Source organism: Leopardus geoffroyi, chromosome A1 (assembly GCF_018350155.1).
Source record: "Leopardus geoffroyi isolate Oge1 chromosome A1, O.geoffroyi_Oge1_pat1.0, whole genome shotgun sequence".
NCBI classification, from domain to species: domain Eukaryota; kingdom Metazoa; phylum Chordata; class Mammalia; order Carnivora; family Felidae; genus Leopardus; species Leopardus geoffroyi.
In genome coordinates, this window is record NC_059326.1 from 137,305,057 (window position 1) to 137,323,358 (window position 18,302).

Consider the following 18,302-nt stretch of genomic DNA (forward strand, 5'->3'; position numbering starts at 1 on the left):
GGAATATATATTCTATATATATTTTTTCTCTATATATATTCTACATATATTCTAATATGTTCTATATATTTTCTATCTATATATCTATATAGATATTCTATATATAATCTATATTCTATATATATTCTATATATATAATATATATATTCTACATATTCTATGTATATATTCTCTCTATATATGCTATCTATATATTGTATATATATGCCACATCTTCTTTATCCATTCATCTATTGATGGACTCTTGAGCTGCTTCTGTATCTTGGCTATTGTAAATAATGCTGCTATAAACATAGAGCTGCATGTATCCTTTTGAATTAGTGTTTTTGTATTCTTTAGGTAAGTACCATGTAGTGTGATGGCTGAGTCATAGGGTAATTCTATTTTTAACTTTTTGAGGAAACTCCACACTGGTTTCCAGAGTGGCTGCACCAGTTTGCATTCCCACCAACAGTATAAAAGGGTTTCTTTTTCCCCACATCCTTGCCCACACCTGTTCTTTCTTGTGTTGTTGATTTTAGCCATTCTGACAGGCGTGAGATGATATCTCATTGTAGTTGTGATTTACATTTCCCTAATGATAAATGATAATGATCATCTTTGTATGTGTCTGTTGGCCATCTGTATGTCTTTGGAGAAATATTTGTTCATGTCTTTTACCCACTTTTAATTGGATTATTTGGTTTTGGGGCATTGTTTTGTAAATCCTTTATATATTTTGGATACTAATCCTTTATCGAATATGTCATTTGCAAATACCTTCTCCCATTCAGTAAGTTGCCTTTTAGTTTTGTTGATTGTTTCTTTCACTCTGCAGCAGCTTTCTATTTCAATGTAGTCCCAGTGGTTTATTTTTCCTTAGGTTTCCCTTGCCTCAGGAGACATATCTAGAAAAAAGTTGCTATGGCCAATGTCCAAGAGGCCAGTACCTGTTATCTCTTCTATGATTGTTATGGTTTCAGGTCTCACATTTAGGTCTTTAATCCATTTTGGATTTATTTTTCTGTATGCTTTAATAAAATGGTACAGTTTCTTTCTTTTGAATATTGCTGTCCAATTTTCCTGACACTGTTTTTTTTTAAAAAACTGTCCTTTTCCCATAGAATATTCTTTCCTGCTTTGTTGAAGGTTAATTGACCATATAGTTGTGGGTTTGTTTCTGGATTTTCTACTCTGTTCTACCTATCCATCTATTTATGAAAGTGAGCATACAAATGGGAGGAAGAGAGAGAGAGAGAGAGAGAGAGAGAGAGAGAGAGAGAGAGAATCTTAAGCAGTCTCCCCACCCAGCATGGAGCCCAGTGCAGGGCTTGATTTCACCAGGGTGGGATCATGACCTGAACAGAAATCAAAAGTTGGATGCTTAACTGACTGAGCCACCCAGGTGCCCCTCTGTTCTATTGATCTATGTGTCTATTTTTGCACCAGTACCACACTGTTTTGATTATCAGAGCTTATAATATAACTTGAAGTTCAGAATTGTGATGCCTCCAGCTTTGCTTTTCTTTTTCAATATTGCTTTGGCTATTCATGGTCTTTTGTTGTTCCATACAAATTTTAGGATTGTTTGTTTTAGTGCTGTGAAAAATAGTCTTGGTATTTTGATAGGGATTGCATAAGTGTGTAGATTCCTTTGGGTAACATAAACATTTGAAAAATATTTATTCTTCCAACCCACGAGCATGGAATGTCTCTCCATTTCTTTGTATCATTCTCATTGTCTTTTATCAGTGTTCTATAGTGTTCAGAGTACAGGTCTTTCACCTCATTGGTTAAGTTTATTCGTAGGTATTTTACTATTTGTTTTGCAATTTTAAATGGGAATATTTTCTTTTTTTTCTAAAGTTCACCCATTTAATGGGATGCCTGAATGGCTCAGTCAGTTAAGTCTCTGACTCTTGATTTCAGCTCAGGTCATGATCTCACAGTCGTGGAATTGAGACCCACATGGGGCTCTGTGCTGACAGTGTGGAGCCTGCTTGGGTTTCTCTGTCTCCTTTTCTCTCTACTCCTACCCTGCTTGTGCTCCTGTGTTCTCTCTCTCTCTCTCTCTCTCAAAATAAATAAACACTAAAAAAATAAAACATTGCTCAAGTTCACCCATTTATTTGGGGGTGGGGGTAAAGGAGAGAGGGAGAGAATCCCAAGTAGGCTCTGTGCTGTCAGCACAGAGCCTGATATGGGGCTCAATTCCACGACTGTGAGATCATGACTCAAGTCAAATCAAGAGTTGGATGCTCAACTGACCAAAACACCCAGGTGCCCCTGGGATTATTTCGTTAATTTCTCTTTCTGCTGCTTCATTTTTGGTGTATAGAAATGCCACAGATTTCTCTACCTTGATTTTGTGTCCTGTGATTTTACTAAATTCGTTTATCAGTTCTAGTAGAGTTTTGGTGGAGGCTTTGAAATGTTCATTATAGTATCATGTCATCTGCAAATAGTGAAAGTTTTACTTCTTACTTGTGGATTTGGATGCCTTTTACTTCTTTTTGTTGTCTGGTTGCTATGTCTAGGACTTCCAATACTATGTTGAATAAACGTGATGAGAGTGGACATCCTTGTCTTGTTCCTGCCTTAGGGTAAAAGCTGTTTTCCCCTACTTAGGATGATGTTAGCTGTGGGTTTTTGATACACAGCCTTTATTATGTTGAGGTATTTTCCCTCTAAATCTATTTTGTTGAGGGTTTTTATCATGAATGTATGTTGTACTTTACCAAATGCTTTTTCTGCATCTGTTGAAATGATTATATAGTTCTTACCCTTTCTCTTTTGATGTGATGTATCACACTGATTGATTTGTGAATATTGAACTACCCTTACAACTCAGGAATAAATCCCACTTGATCGTGATGAATGATATTTTAGTGTATTGTTGAATGCAATTTGCTAGTATTTTATTGAGGATTTTTGCATATATGTTCATCGGGGATATTGGCCTGTGGTTCTCTTTTTTAGTGGGGTCTTTACCTGGTTTTGATATCAGGGAGCTACTGGGTCATAGAATGAATTTGGAAATTTTCCTTCCTTTTCTATTTTTTGGAATAGTTTGAGAAGAATAGGTATTAGCTCTTCTTTAAATGTTTGATAGAATTCACCTGTGAAGCCATCTTGTCCTGGACTTCTGTTTCTTGGGAGTTTTTGATTTCTGATTCAATTTCTTTGCTGATTATTGGTCTATTCAAATTTTCTATTTCTTCCTGTCTCAGTTCTGATAGTTTATGTTTCTAGAAATTTATGCATTTCTTCTAGGTTGTCTAATTTGTTGGCATGTAGTTTTTCTCTTATAATTGTATTTCTGTGGTGTTGGTTGTTATTTCTATTCTCTCATTTGTGATCTTATTTATTTGAATCCTTTCTCTTTTTCTCTTGATAAGTCTAGCTAGAGGTTTATCAATTTTATTGATTTTTTCAAAGAACCAGCTCCTGATTTCATTGATCTGTTCTATTGGTTTTTCAGTTTGTATATCATTTATTTCTGCTTTAATATTATTTTTTTCCTTCTGCTGGTTTTAGCTTTTGTTTATTGTTCTTTTTTCTGTCTCCTTTAGGTGCAAGGTTAGGTTGTTTATTTGAGATTTTTATTGCCTCTTGGTATAGGCCTGTACTGCTATAAACTTTCTTCTTATAACCACTTTTGCTGTATCTCACAGGTTTTGGACCATTGTGTTTTCATGTTCATTTGTTTCCATGTACTTTTTTATTTCTGCTCTTAATTCCTGGTTGAGCCATTCATTGTTTAGTAGCATGTTATTTAACCTTCATGCATTTGTGGTCTTTCTATTTTTTCTTGTGGTTAACGTAGCATTATGTTTCATAGCATTATGGTCAGAAAAGATGCATGGTCTGACTTCAAGCTTGAATTTGTTGAAAATTTTTGTATGGGCTAATATGTGACCTATTCTGCAGACTGTTCCATGTGCACTTGAAATGAATGTGTATTCTGCTGTTTTAGAATGCAACATCTGAATATATCTGTTAAATCCATCTCTTCCAGCATGTCATTCAAAGCCATTGTTTCATTCTTGGTTTTCCGTTTAGATGATCTGTCCATTGATGTAAGTGAGGTGTTAAAGTACCCTACTATTATTATATATTATCAATTAGTTGATCTAACAATTGTTATTAACTGTTTTATGCATTTGGGTGCTTCTACGTTGAGTACATAAATATTTACAATCATTATATCTTCTTGTTGGCTCAACTCCTTTATTATTATATAGTGTCCTTCTTTGTCTCTTGTTACATTCTTTCTCTTAAAGTCCATTTTTTCTGATGTAAATATTGCTACTCCAGCTTTCTTTTGACTTCTGTTTGTGTGGCAGGTGTTTCTCCATCCCCTCACTTTCAATCTCTAGGTGTCTTTAGGTCTAAAATGAATCTCTTGTAGGCATCATATAGATGGGTCCTGTTTGTTATTTTTTTTTTTTTTTTATCCATTCTGTCATCCCATGTCTTTTGACTGGAGCATTTAGTCCATTTGCATTCAAAGTAATCATTTATATATGTATTTATTGCCATTTATTACTTGTTTTGTGGTTGTTTCTGAAGATTTCCTCTGATCCTTTCTTGTCTTTCTCTTTCATGTTTTGCTGATTTTCTTTAGCAATATATTTGGATTTGTTTCTCTTTATTCTTTGCATATTTATTAATGGTTTTTGATATGTAGTACCATTAGGTTTGTATATAACCTCTTCTGCAAATAGTAGTCTATATTAAGTAGTCTATATGGTAGTTTAAGTTTGAACCCATTCTTTTCTCTCCTACCCACATTTTAGGCATATGTTATTATATTTTATATCCTTTGTGTATGTGTGTGTTCCTTGATTGATTTTTTAGGAAATATTTATTTTTACTGCTTTTGTGTTTCCTTACCTTTATATTGTCACTTTTGGTCTCTCCTTCCCATTCACAGAATCCCCTTTAATATTTCTCGTAGGGTTGGTTTAGTGGTCATGAACTCCTTTAGTTTTTGTGTGCCTGGGAAACTTTTTATCTCTCCACTTTTCCAAATGATAAGCTTGCTGGATAGAATATTCTTGGCTGAAGATTTTTCCCATTTAGCACTTTGAATAGATCATTCTACTCTTTTCTGGCTTGCAAAGTTTCTGTTGAAAAATCTCCTGCTAGCCTTATGGGTTTTCCCTTGCAAGTAACTCACTTCTTTTGTCTTTCTGCTTTCAAAATGTTTTCTTTATCACTATATTTTACAAATTTAATTACAGTGTGTCTTTCTGTGGGTCAACTTTTGTTGATTTTGATGGGAGTTGTCTGTGCCCCATTTCTCTCTCTTCTTCTTCTGGGACTTCTATAATATGAAAGTTATTACATTTGATTGAGTCACTGAGTTCCCTAAGTCTATTCTTATTTTACATAATTCTTTATTCTCTCTTTTGTTCAGTTTGATTACTTTCCCTTACTCTATCTTCTAGATCATTAATTCATTCCTCTGTTTCTTCCATCCTGCTGTTCATTTCATCAAGCATGTTTCTCATTTCATTTATTAGGCCCTTTATCTCTGCTATGCTATTCCTTATCTCTGTGTTAAGGATCTCATTAATGTCTTCCATTATTTTCTCAAGTCCAGTGTGTATCCTTATGATCATTGCTTTAAATTTTCTATCAGGCATGTTACTTACATCTGTTTTGCTTATATCTCTGGCCATGGCTCTGTCCTGTTCTTTCATTTGGAGTAAATTTCTCTGTCTCCTCATTTTGTCTACCTCTCTGTGTCTGTTTCTGTGTGTTAAGAAAGTCACTTACATCTTCTGTTTTTGAAAGTAGTGACTTTATGCAGAAGGGGTCCTGGAGTTCCCTGCAGTGCAGTGTCCCTGTTCACCAGAGCCTGGCACTTCAGAAGAGTATTCTACGTGTGTTGTTTACACCCTGCTGCTGTGCCTGAATCACTTTGCAGATTACTGCACTGACTCTCCGCCTGTTGTGGACTATGCTGGCTCTCCGTGTTGTTAGTGGGAACCAGGCAGACCAGTCCTGAAGGGGCATGCCCAATGGGGAAGTTGGAAGCAGGGCAGTGGTGTTAAGAAAATTCGTGCTGGGCCACTAGTCCTATGCTGTATTCCCCAAAGCTCTACAGTGGCTAGGGACTGCAGGCTGGGGTAGCTAGAGGTGTAAGGCTGTGTCCAGTGCACATGGCACCAAAATTTGCCCTGAGCTTGGGGCCAAGGCTAGCAAGCTTGAAGTGGGCAAGTCCTCAAGAGAACTCATGGGAGTGGCACACTGCTGGCTGGTTAGGTACCAAGTGTCTGTGCTGCACTGCCTCCCACAGGTGGCTCTGTGTTTATGCTGCTGGACAGGGGAGGAAAATGATGCCTGCCAGCTCCCTCGTGGAGAAGTCCCCAACAAGCTCCTAAATCAGTATGAATAGATCTGTCTCCGTTTCCCCACCCCCACCCCCGGTGTTGTATAAACTGTCATTTTTACATTGCCTCTCTGCATAGGCTGCTGTCTCTTAGCGAGTGGTGACCCAGCTATCATTCACCATCCTGGCTCACCCAGTGCTGAGTCAGCTGACTTTTAAAGCTCCTGGTGCCAAGTCCCACTGGTTTTACAAACTCACAGAATTCAGTCCCTCTGGTTAAAGCCAAATGTTATAGGGATTAGTCTTTCTCATGTCAGCTCCCTGATGCAAGGGCCTGTTTCCCTGCCCTCTCCATGGACGCAGCTCCCTCCCTCCTGCCGGTGGCTTACCTCCACCTTTCTGACTTTCCTAATCTTTCAGATGCAGCTTCTCCTGTATATTTAGTTTGGAGTTTGCTCTGCCAGTCCTCAGATTGCTCTCAGGTTTATTGACTTGGATGTGGATGATACCTAGTTGTAAATGTGGGACAGAGAGAGCTCAGGGTCCTCCTACTCCACCATCTTCCCACCAAATTAAGATTTCTCAACACATATCCTCAAGTTAAATGAATGACTACAATAACAGAATCATAATTTTCAATGATGCAAAAAAAAAGATTAAATAAGCCATCAACTTCAGAGGATTTATTTTTTTCAGTGTATTCTTATTAGAAGAGCAGCAATACACAATTTACCTATATTAAAGCAATTCATTTCTAAAGACCAACGTTTCAATGACAAATGCCAGTAAATGACTTTTACTGTCATATATGTTACACCTTTTATAGCTGTTTTAGCAAGAAACTTTTCAGATGTCTTCATTTATTTTCTCTATTTGTTCTTAAAAGGAATTTTTCTGAAACATAATACTTCTTAAAATCAAGTCCTAATCCAATAGATTTAAATTTCTACATTCTGTATACTCCAGGGGAAAAAATAATTGGATTATGCTTTCTCATTCATGACTATTTAAGTATTCTGTTTCTGAGGTTACATTTTAGTATGTTTTTATGTTTTATTCAGGACACAATGTTCCAGCAAATATCACAAACCCAAATCAATGGCTTATACTGACATTAAATATGCTATTAACATGCTTGCTCCCAGAAAAGTTCAATGAGAAGCTGTCAACAAACCTGTAGAGAAAGCCTTACTGCATTCAAAATAAATGATAAAAGAGGAGCCAGAAATAACTTAAAACTTTTAGGATAATGAAGAGAAGAAAAAGTAGTCTGAAAATATCTAGCTCTCTGCTTGGCAAACAAAAATTACTCCAATTTTCATATGTCTTGAGCTGACAACAAAACAAAGTTCATGTCATTTTCCACAGTAATCATGAGGCTGTTCCTTTCACCTCTGTGACCTGGGTGCTTACAGTGTAATGACTAACACCAGAGCTCTGGTCTTTAATGTCCCCATCACCGTGAGCAGCAATGAGATCCCACACAGCAGCTCTCTAAAAAATAGCATCAGAAGCTCAGCAACTTGAATATAGCGACAAAAAAGAAGATAGCATATCTCAGATTATAGAATTATTTAATTGTTTTTTTATTCATTCACTTACGAAACAGAGAATGTGTGCTGGCCAAGTCTTTGAAAGGCAATACATGGCCCACCAGCTGAGGTTCACCTTTAATTATTTATTTTTTTAATGTTTTATTTATTTTTGAGACAGAGAGAGACAGACAGAGCATGAGCAGGGGAGGGGCAGAGAGAGAGGGAGACACAGAATCTGAAGCAGGTTCCAGGCTCTGAGTTGTCAGCACAGAGCCCGACATGGGGCTCGAACTCACAGACCCTGAGATCATGCCCTAAGCCAAAGTCAGGCGCCTACCTGACTGAGCCACCCAGGCGCCCTGAGATTCACCTTTAAAATGAAGGAGAAGGAAGGCTGGGGATAACCCAAGGAAGCTGAGTGAGCGAGAGCTTCTCAGTACTGGGAAGTGAAGAATGAGATCTTCTGCTGAGATGGCCTCTGAGCTCTTTTTGTAGAAGACTTTGGCAACACACCTGAGGCCAATAGTGCATTAAATAACGTTTCAGTTCAGACGAGGATGCACTGTTGACAGGAGGTCATGGAATATATATATATATATGGAATTATATAATATATATATATATAATATGTTTATATACATATAATATATATATATATAAGTTTATTTTATATTTATTTTTGAGAGAGACAGAGACAGCACAATTTGGGGAAGGGCAGAGAGAGGAGAAGAGAGAGAATCCCAAGCAGGCTCTGCACTGTCAGCACAGAGCCAGATGAGGGGCTCTAACTCATGAAACTGTGAGATCATGACCTGAGCCAAAACCAAGAGTTGTACACTTAACCGACTGAGCCACCCAGGCACCCCTGTTTGAGTTCATTTTTGAGGCTGTCTAATAATAATTCACATTCATAATGATGACCCCAGAGTCAATCAGAAGGTATTAATCATATTCATTTAACTCTTTTAAGAAATGCAAGATAAAGGAAATTCTTTTTTGAAAGGTTTTCATTAAAAAAATTGTTGTATATTTTTAACATCTTCATTGAGGTATAATTTATATACATATTTAAAGTATACACTTGGGAGTTTTGACATAAGTATATATCTGTGAAACCTCACAACTGAGATAATGAAAATACTCATTAATTCTGAACAATTACGCATGCCCCCTTAGAATGCCCCTTTCTTGTATCTCTGTCCCTATGACCAATCCTAAAACAACTACAGATGTATCTTCTATTTCTGTAGATTAGTTTGCATTTTCTACAATTTTATATCAATGAAATCATACCTTACATACCCTTTTTTGTTTGTCATCTTTCACTCAGCATGATTATTTTGAAATTCATATATACTGTGTATATCATTAGTTCAGTCTTTTAAAATTGCTGAATTAAATAAAAAATATAAATAATAAATAAAAATAAAATAAAATAAAATTGCCAAATAGAATTCCATTATATGAATATATCACAGTTTCTTTGTCTTTTCACCTATCGTTGGATATTTAAGTTGTTTCCAGTTAGAGTTATTAAAAATAAAGCTCTAAGGGGCTCCTGGGTGGCGCAGTCGGTTAAGCGTCCGACTTCAGCCAGGTCACTATCTCGCGGTCCGTGAGTTTGAGCCCCGCATCAGGCTCTGGGCTGATGGCTCAGAGCCTGGAGCGTGTTTCCGATTCTGTGTCTCCCTCTCTCTCTGCCCCTCCCCCGTTCATGCTCTGTCTCTCTCTGTCCCAAAAATAAATAAATAAACGTTAAAAAAACAAGGTTTTAAAAATAAAGCTCTAAGAACAATTTGGGTATAAGTCTTTGTATGAACATAAGATTTTACTTCTCTTGTGTTAATAGCTAAGATTGGGATGACTGGATCATACAGTAGGTGTTGTTTAAGTAACCACCAAACTTTTTGGGGGTTTTCTGGTTTTTTTTTTAGTGGTTGTACCATTTTACATTTCTACCAGCTGTGCACGAGAGTTCTGATTGTTCCACATTCACACCAACACATGGTAGAATCAGTCATTTTATATTTACACATTCTAATAAACAATGTAATGGTATCTCGATGTAATTTTAATTTGTATTTTCCTAAGGCTAATGGTGTTGAGCACATTGTCATGTGCTTATTTGTCATCCATATATCTTTTTTGGTGAAACGAGTGTCCAAGTCTTTTACTCATTTTTTAACCCGGTTGTTTGTTTTCTTATTATTAAGTTTTTCTTATTATTAAGAGAGTTCTTTATATAGATCTTCCTCAACTTATAATGCGGTTATGTTCTGATAAACCCATCCTAAGCTGAAAATACTGTTAAATTGAAAATGCATTTAAAACGGATTTTGCTAAGCTTTCTTAGCCCGGCTGCCTTAAACATTCTCAGAACACTTATATTGGCCTTCAGTTGAGAAAATCATTAAACACAAAGACTATTTTAAAATAAAGTATTGAATTTCATGTAATTTATTAAATACTGTACTGAAAGTGAAAAATAGGATGGTTGTCTGGGTACAGACTGGTTGTAAGTTTATCAGTTGTTGACCCTGGTGATCATGTGGTTGACAGAGCTGTAGCTCACTGCACTTCCCAGCCTCATGAGGGAGTATCATCACTAGCAAGCAAAAAATCAAAACTCAAAATTCAAAGTATAGTTTCAGCTGAATACATATCTCTTCATACCATCATAAAGTGGAAACATTGAAAGTCAAACCATCCTAAGTCTGGGACCATCTGTACATTCTTGATACATACAAATCCTTTGTCAGATATATAATTTGCAATTATTTCCTCCCAATAATTGGTTTGTCTTTTCATTCTCTTAACATTGTCTTTTGAAGAGCAGAAGTTCTTAATTCTAATCCAGTACATTTTTATTTGCTATCTTATGAATCATGTTTTTGATGTTGTCTCTAAGAAGTCTTTGCCTATTTTAAGGCCAGAAAGATTTTTGTCCCATGTTTTCTTCTAGAAGTTTTTTTTAGTTTTAGGTTTTACATTAATGTCTGTTGTCCATTTTGATCCAATTAATTGAATAAATTTTTATATAGGATGTCATGGCTTTATTTTTTATATTCTATTGTGACAAAATCATTTGTTAAAAGAAGTACCGTTCTGGGGGTGCATGGGTGGCTCAATAGGCTGAGCGTCAGACCTTGGCTCAGGTCATGATCTCATGGTTCATGGGTTCGAGTCCCACATCGGGCTCTGTGCTGACAGCTCAGAGCCTGGAGGCTGCTTCTGATTCTGTGTCTCCCACTCTCTCTGTCCCTCCCTGGCTCACACTGTCTCTTTCTGTCTCCCAGAAATAAATAAACATAAATTTTTTTTTTTTTTTAAAAGGAGTTCCTTTCTCCATTGAAATGTCTTTGCTACCTTCTCAAAAGTCAGTTGACTCTATATCTATGGGTCAATTTCTGGACTCTCTATTATGTTCCATTGATTTATTTGTCCATTTTTATGCCAATACCACTATTGACCTGATTACCGTAGCTGTATAGTAAGCCTTAAAATTGGGGCGCCTGGGTGGCGCAGTTGGTTAAGCGTCCGACTTCAGCCAGGTCACGATCTCGCGGTCCGTGAGTTCGAGCCCCCGCCTCAGGCTCTGGGTTGATGGCTCAGAGCCTGGAGCCTGTTTCCGATCTCCCTCTCTCTCTGCCCCTCACCCGTTCATGCTCTGTCTCTCTCTGTCCCCAAAATAAAGAAACGTTGAAAAAAAAAAAAAAAAAGTAAAATCAGGTAGCATTAGCCTCCAGCTTAATTCTTTTGGAAGTTGTTTGGCTATTCTAGTCCCTTTGCATTTTCATATGAATTTTAGAACCAGCTTATCAATTTATATTTAAAACCTATGGGAATCTAGATTTGGGTTGCATTGAATCTATGAGTCAATTTGGGAAGAATTGAAATCTTTAAAATTGTGAGTCTTCCAATCCATGAAGACAGTGTATCTCTCCATGGTTTAGGTCATCTTTAATCCTTCTCATCAATATTTTGTAGTTTTCAATGCAGGGTCTCACCCATACTTTTGATGCTGTTGTAAATGGTATTTTTAAAATTCAATTTCACATTGCTTGCTGCTTGTATATAGAAATACAGTTCTATTTATATGTTGATCTTGTAACCTGCAACCTTGCAAGCTCACTTACTAGTTTGAACAGCTTTTTTGTACAGTCCATAGGATCTTCCGTAAGACGTGGAAATGTGAATAAATGTACAATCCAAAGGATTTTCCATGAGACATGATCTGTGAATAAAGGCAATTTTACTTCTTCTTTTTTAATCTAGATGCTTTTGATTTCTTATTCTTGCCTTATTGCACTGACTGGAACATCCAGTTGTAGAGAAGATAACAACTTTGTTGCTTATCTTAGAAAGAATTTTGTATTTTTGTATTTAAGTATGATATTAGTTCTATATTGTTCATAAATGTCCTTAATTGGTTGAGGAAGTTCCTCTTCTATACCTAGTTTGCTAACAGGCTATTTTTATTGTTGTTGTTATTGTTACTGTTTTTAATCAGGAATGGACATTGAACTTTGTCAAAGCTTTTTCTGCATCTTTTGAAATGATTGTATGGTTATTTTTTTAATTTTTAAAAAGTGTTTATTTTTGAAAGAGAGAAAGAGTGGGGTAGGGGCAGAGACGGGGAGTCAAACGCTCACCTGGTTACTGCAGGGGCACCTGGGTGGCTCAGTCAGGTGGGCGTTCGACTTCGACTCAGGTCATGATCTGGCAGTCTGTGGCCTCTAGCCCCGCATCAGGCTCTGTGCTGACAGTTCAGAGCCTGGAGCCTGCTTTGGATTCTGGATTCTGTGTCTCCCTCTATCAAAAGATGCAGAAAAAGCTTGGACAAAATTCATTGTCCATTCCTGAATAAAAGCAACAACAACAAAAATAACTAGTTTGCATCTGGGAGTAGTTTGCATCTGGGTGCCCCTTATATGGTTAATTTTAAGGTTGTTATTATAGTAAAATATATTGATTATATTAGTGTTCAAATGTTAAACTTGCTTTGCATTCCTGATATGATGTATAATCATTTTTTATATTGCAGGGTTTGATTTGCTAAAATTCTGTTAAGAATCTGCATCTATGTTCATGTAGGATATTAGTTTTAAGAGCTGAACTGAGCTGGAGGGAGCTTAGCTGCCAGGTGTCAACTAAGAAAAGCCAGAATGAAAGTCATAGTCAAGCCTGTAATCAATTACTGTTAGCAAACGGCTAAACAGGAGAAAATGCCAGCTTCTTCAGTGTTCCACTTTTTTCCCCAGGAACATGGCCAGTGAGGGTCAGATTTATCAGCACAAACTGAGAGAATGGTCTCACTGCTGAGGGAGCCCCATACAAAAGACTGCTGCCATTTTATGGACCCAGAGAGTGGGGTTGAGGGAGGAGGTAAGGGCCAGGAGTGGAAAAGTACTGAGTACTAAGTCAGAGTGGAGAAAAAAGTCCTTAAGTCTTCCCCTTCCTCTTTCCATCCCAGTAAAAAGAGTGATGTTGGCAGAGATACCTGAAGAAGGCCTTGGCCAAAGGACCCCAATAAAGAGGCCCTAAGTGGAGGCACCTGGGTTAGGAATGCATCCATGATTAAGAGTTTGGTCAGCGAGGGGAGTCTGAGTCCTTGATTGCAACTTCCTTCAGGGACTGCGGTGTCCTTTGGAGGTGGCAGCTTGTTTCCATAATTCCTGTGAGGTAAAGCCTTTGTAATTACCTATGGTCAGAGCTGGAAGATCTGGAATTCTGGTCAGGAGCCAGACCTTAGGTTTGTGATTTTTTTTTTTCTTGTAATATTTTTGCTAGATTTTGATGTCAGAGCAATGCTGGTCCCATGAAATGAGTGGAAATATTCTCTCCTTTTCAATGTTCTGGAAGAGTTTGTGTAGGTTTGGACTGTTTTTGTCTTAAATGTTTGGTAGAATTTACCAGTGAGGTTATCTGGGCCTGGAGTTTTCTTTCTGAGATTTACATACTACAGACCTGATTTTAGTGGTTTATAGGGATATTTAGGCTATCTATTGTTTTCTTGAGGGAACTTTGATAATTTGTGTCTTTTAAGAAATTTGTCCATGTAATCTATTGTTGACTTTACTGCCAAAAAGCTATTCATGCTTTTCCCTTATCCTTTTACTGTTTCTACAATCTGTAGTGATGTCGCCTCTCTCAATCCTGATCACTCTGGCCGCACCGTTATCAATTTTATTGATGCCAATCAGGTTTTTGCTTCATTCATTTTTCTCTATTATTTTTCTCTTTTTTTTCTTGTCATTCGTTTACTCTTGTTTTACAAGATTCTTAAGGTGGACATTAAGGTCATTGATATGAGACCTTTCTTCTGTTCTAACATAGTTAATTAGTGCTATATATTTCCTTTTAAATCCTGCTTAAACTGCATCCCACAGATTTCGATATGTCATATTTTCATTTTCTTCAGTTCAAAATGCTTTGTAGTTTCTTTTTTAATTTCTTCTTCTTGTTATGGCTTCAAATTCACTATTTCTGTAGTAACTAATCTGCCATTAATATGATCTAGTATATTTTTCATATTATTGGTTTTTCACCTCTAGAATTTCAATTTGGGTCTTTTTAAATATATTTCATGTTTCTACTTAATATGTTCAATCTTTCATTTAGCCTTTTGAATATATAGCATATAGCTATTGCTATTTTAATGTCCTTTTCTACCAGTTCCATTATTTGTGCCATTTTTGGTCCATTTCTTTTGATAAATTTTTTATGGGTATTTTATTTTATTTTATTTTCAATATATGAAATTTATTGTCAAATTGGTTTCCATACAACACCCAGTGCTCATCCCAAAAGGTGCCCTCCTCAGTACCCATCACCCACCCTCCCCTCCCTCTCACCCCCCTTGATAAATTTTTTAACCTTATGAGTTGTATTTCCCTCCTTCTTTGATGCTCTTGTTACCAGATGCCAAGTATTTACCATGTTGTTTAGCTTTGCTCTGGAACGTAGTCCAGTTACTTGTATACTTCAGGTCTTACTTTAAGGTTTTATTAGGCAGGACCAAACCAACATTTAGAACAGAACTAATTGTGTTCTGCTACTGAGAGAAAACGTCTCTGAGTACTTCATCTGATGCCCCAGGAATTACGTTTTCTACCCCTACTGGTGAAAACAGGCACGATTCCCTATGCTGGGTGAGCCAGAGAGATTGCTGCCTCTACCTGTTTTGAGTAGTTCTTCCCTCCATTACAATTGGTTTGTACATCTGCATGAGTGGGCCAGTACTCCACTAATCCTCAAGGAGACCCTGAGCAGACCTCTAAATTTCTGTGTGCATCTCCCGCTTTTCTGGTACTCTGTCCCTTGAATTCTTAACCATCTGGCCTTCCTGGACTTCTGGCTTCAGCCCCTTATATTCAAGGAGTCTGCTCACCTCTGGTCTGGGTTCCCCTCCCTGCATAACCTAGAAAGTATCTTAAGACGCTAAGTTGGGCCGATTATAGGACTCATGTTGCTTCTGTATCATCTCTCAGAGATAACTGTTTTTCATTATCTAATGTCTAGTATCTTGATAACCATTCTTTCATGTATTTTGTTCCGCTTGTCAGTTATTTCAGGCAAGAGGATAAATCTAATCATTATTACCCCATTTGGGCCAGAAACAAAGGTCCAAAAAATAGGTAAATATCGTAATATCAGCAAAATAGCTTTTTTTTAAGTTGAAGTTTTAAAAATAAACTTCCATTACACAAACGTCTACTTTTTCCTCCAAGATGGCAGGTAAACCAGATTTTAATATAAATTGTCATTCATCATGAAATTGTCCAGCTGTAAACACCAGGAAATAATGGACTTTGCACTAAGAGTTTTATAGATCGTGATGCACATTTTCAAGGAGCAACAGGAAGAGATCAATAAACAATTAACTTATTTGAGAAGTCAACCTTTGAGATGTTACCAGACTGTTGAGCTTTGAATGTCTTCTCTAGATGGTGCCTAATAAACACAAAGGAAGCCTCCGCACCTGGACGCACACCCCTTGTGAGCACCTCCTTGTGAGGTGCCTTTCACCTATTCAATAAATATTTACTGAGTTCCTTCTATCTGTCAGTGACTTTTCAAGGCTATGAAGATAAAGTAGGGAGCAAAACAAAGGTCTCAACCTTCATGGAACTTGGTAGATAAAACAGACTCTACACCAACAAAACATAGTTCCATTGAGAAAAATGAAATCGGGGTAAGGGGTTAGAGAGCTTCAATTTTAGCTTGGGTTGTCAGGGAAAGCCTCTCTGAGCAGGTTACACTGGATGTGAATGAAGTGAGAGGATGCCATGTGAAACTCTACAGAAGAACATTCTGGAGAAAGGGAACAAGTGCAAATATTCTGAGGTACAAATGAGTTGGGTGATTTAAGGATTCTGGTAGTAACCTAATCTAAAATCAGCACTAGGAGGAGCCCCTTAGTTTTGTTTACCCACATCTATTCATTCATTTATACATATAAACTACATATCAAGCACTCTGCTGTATGTTTGAATGCAAGGATGAGCTTCCAAAAAAAAATCATAAACACAACTTAATAGGAGATAATCTGATACATAAATAACAAGAATGGTCATAATAATGGATGTAATTGGGCTTCAAGTTTAAGGGTCTAAAAGGTATACTAATTGTAAGAGATCTGCCTACTTGGCTATGTGTGACTGTCCCACAGGGCCCTATTTTCATGAAACGCAAAAGTGTGTGCTAAGCATGGGAGATTTGGAGGACATGATCTGTGTAAAGATGAGAAGCAGCTGTTCAAAGAGAAGAACAATTTTGACCAGAGCAAAGGGCATGCTAGTCAGAGCCCTTTGCCTCTCTGGGTCCATGCCCAAGTTCTTGAGAAGAGAGATAAAGGGCTTTATTGCTGAAATCTCTGTAAGAAACCAGAGCATGAAGCCATGCTGCATGAGGAATAGTTCACACTGGGCCCCCTTCACTGGAGTGGCTGCTGGAGAAATGGGGACAGGGATGAGGCAGCCAGAACCACCATGGACAGAGACCCATACCAGCCAGGGCCAAGAGTCAGAGCAGCCCCATGGGGCCACCATCTGGGAGAGGAAATGCTCTTGTAGCCAGTAGGGCTGTGCTTCTGAGGATCAGAGGACATTCCTGGGGACTCCTTAAATTAGTCCCTGAATTTTTCCTGATGCAAATATGTGACTTTGGGATTATAAAATCTTTGGTTATAATCTTACAACAGCCACTTCTCACTTATTAGCTGTGTTATCTTGGACAAATTACTAACCATCTCCAGACTGCATTTTTTCATTTGTTAAACATGGATAATAGTATCTGTTAGGTGTTAGGATTGCTATGAGGTTTAAAAAGCATGTGGTTGGGGTGCCTGGCTGGCTACGTCAGTAGGGCACACGATTCTTGATCGCGGTGAAAATTCAAGCTCAGTGTTAGGTGTAGAGATTACTTAAAAATAATAAAAAATTCTTAAAAATAAAATAAAAAGCATGTGGTAAGTGTAAAATAATGTTGGCTGTGCTTTTATTATAATTGCTATTAGTAGTAGTAGTATTAGTACTACTAAATTTTAGGAAACCTGGAATCCCCAAAAGTTGGTGAGTAAAGATTAAATTAATACTACTTAAAGACTACTATTAGGATCCGGTTCTCCCCTCAGGCTCTTGTGCCCTGGGAAGCATGGGATAACATTACAAGTAAGTACATGGCTTGGGCAATTTATTTAAGCCCCTTGAGCTCACTTTCTATGTAACAGAGTATTAGTAATATCTGCCCTTTGTCCCTCCTGGGGTTGTTGTGAGGTCCCCTTCCAACAATGGGCACGGAAAGCATTTTGTAAAGAGCTGTTCAAATATCACTGATGTCCAGCTGTCGTCTCTCTCACCAGCTCTGCCTTATGTAGCTCTTGGGACAGAGAAAACTCATTTTCAGGCTATTTTCAGGTCTGCAAGCTGCAGCTGCTCAGAGTCAATCACTATATGGCTAGAAGGTTCTATAAGCCACCTGTTAAGGCTGCTGCATGCAGAAGCCTTGGGACAATCTTCCCTTAGCTCCTGACTCGTGTTGCTCAAGGGACCAAAGGTAAATATCTTTTTCCTACTGTTTTGTTGTATTTACTTCTTGTTGCCTGACTACTTGCCTCTAGCATCAGTAATAGCCTCTAGGCCCTTGAGTATATTTATTTTCCATCCTCTCCTTCCTTGCTAGCAGCAGCATTAAGGTGCCCCTAAAGATCCACATTCTGGAAATTATAGCCCAGAAAAGCACTCAAAATACTAGAGTGATAATTTTCTCCCTTGTGTTCTCATACACTGAATAGTGTGACTCCGGCCCTCAGGACCCAGAAAAACCGACTTGATATCACTGGGCTCACTTTTCTTGCTCAGATGCCTACATGCAAAAGGGACAATACTGATTCCCTGAGAAGAAAATTAAATCCAAGTCAAAGGAAAAAAAAAAAACACTTGAACTTT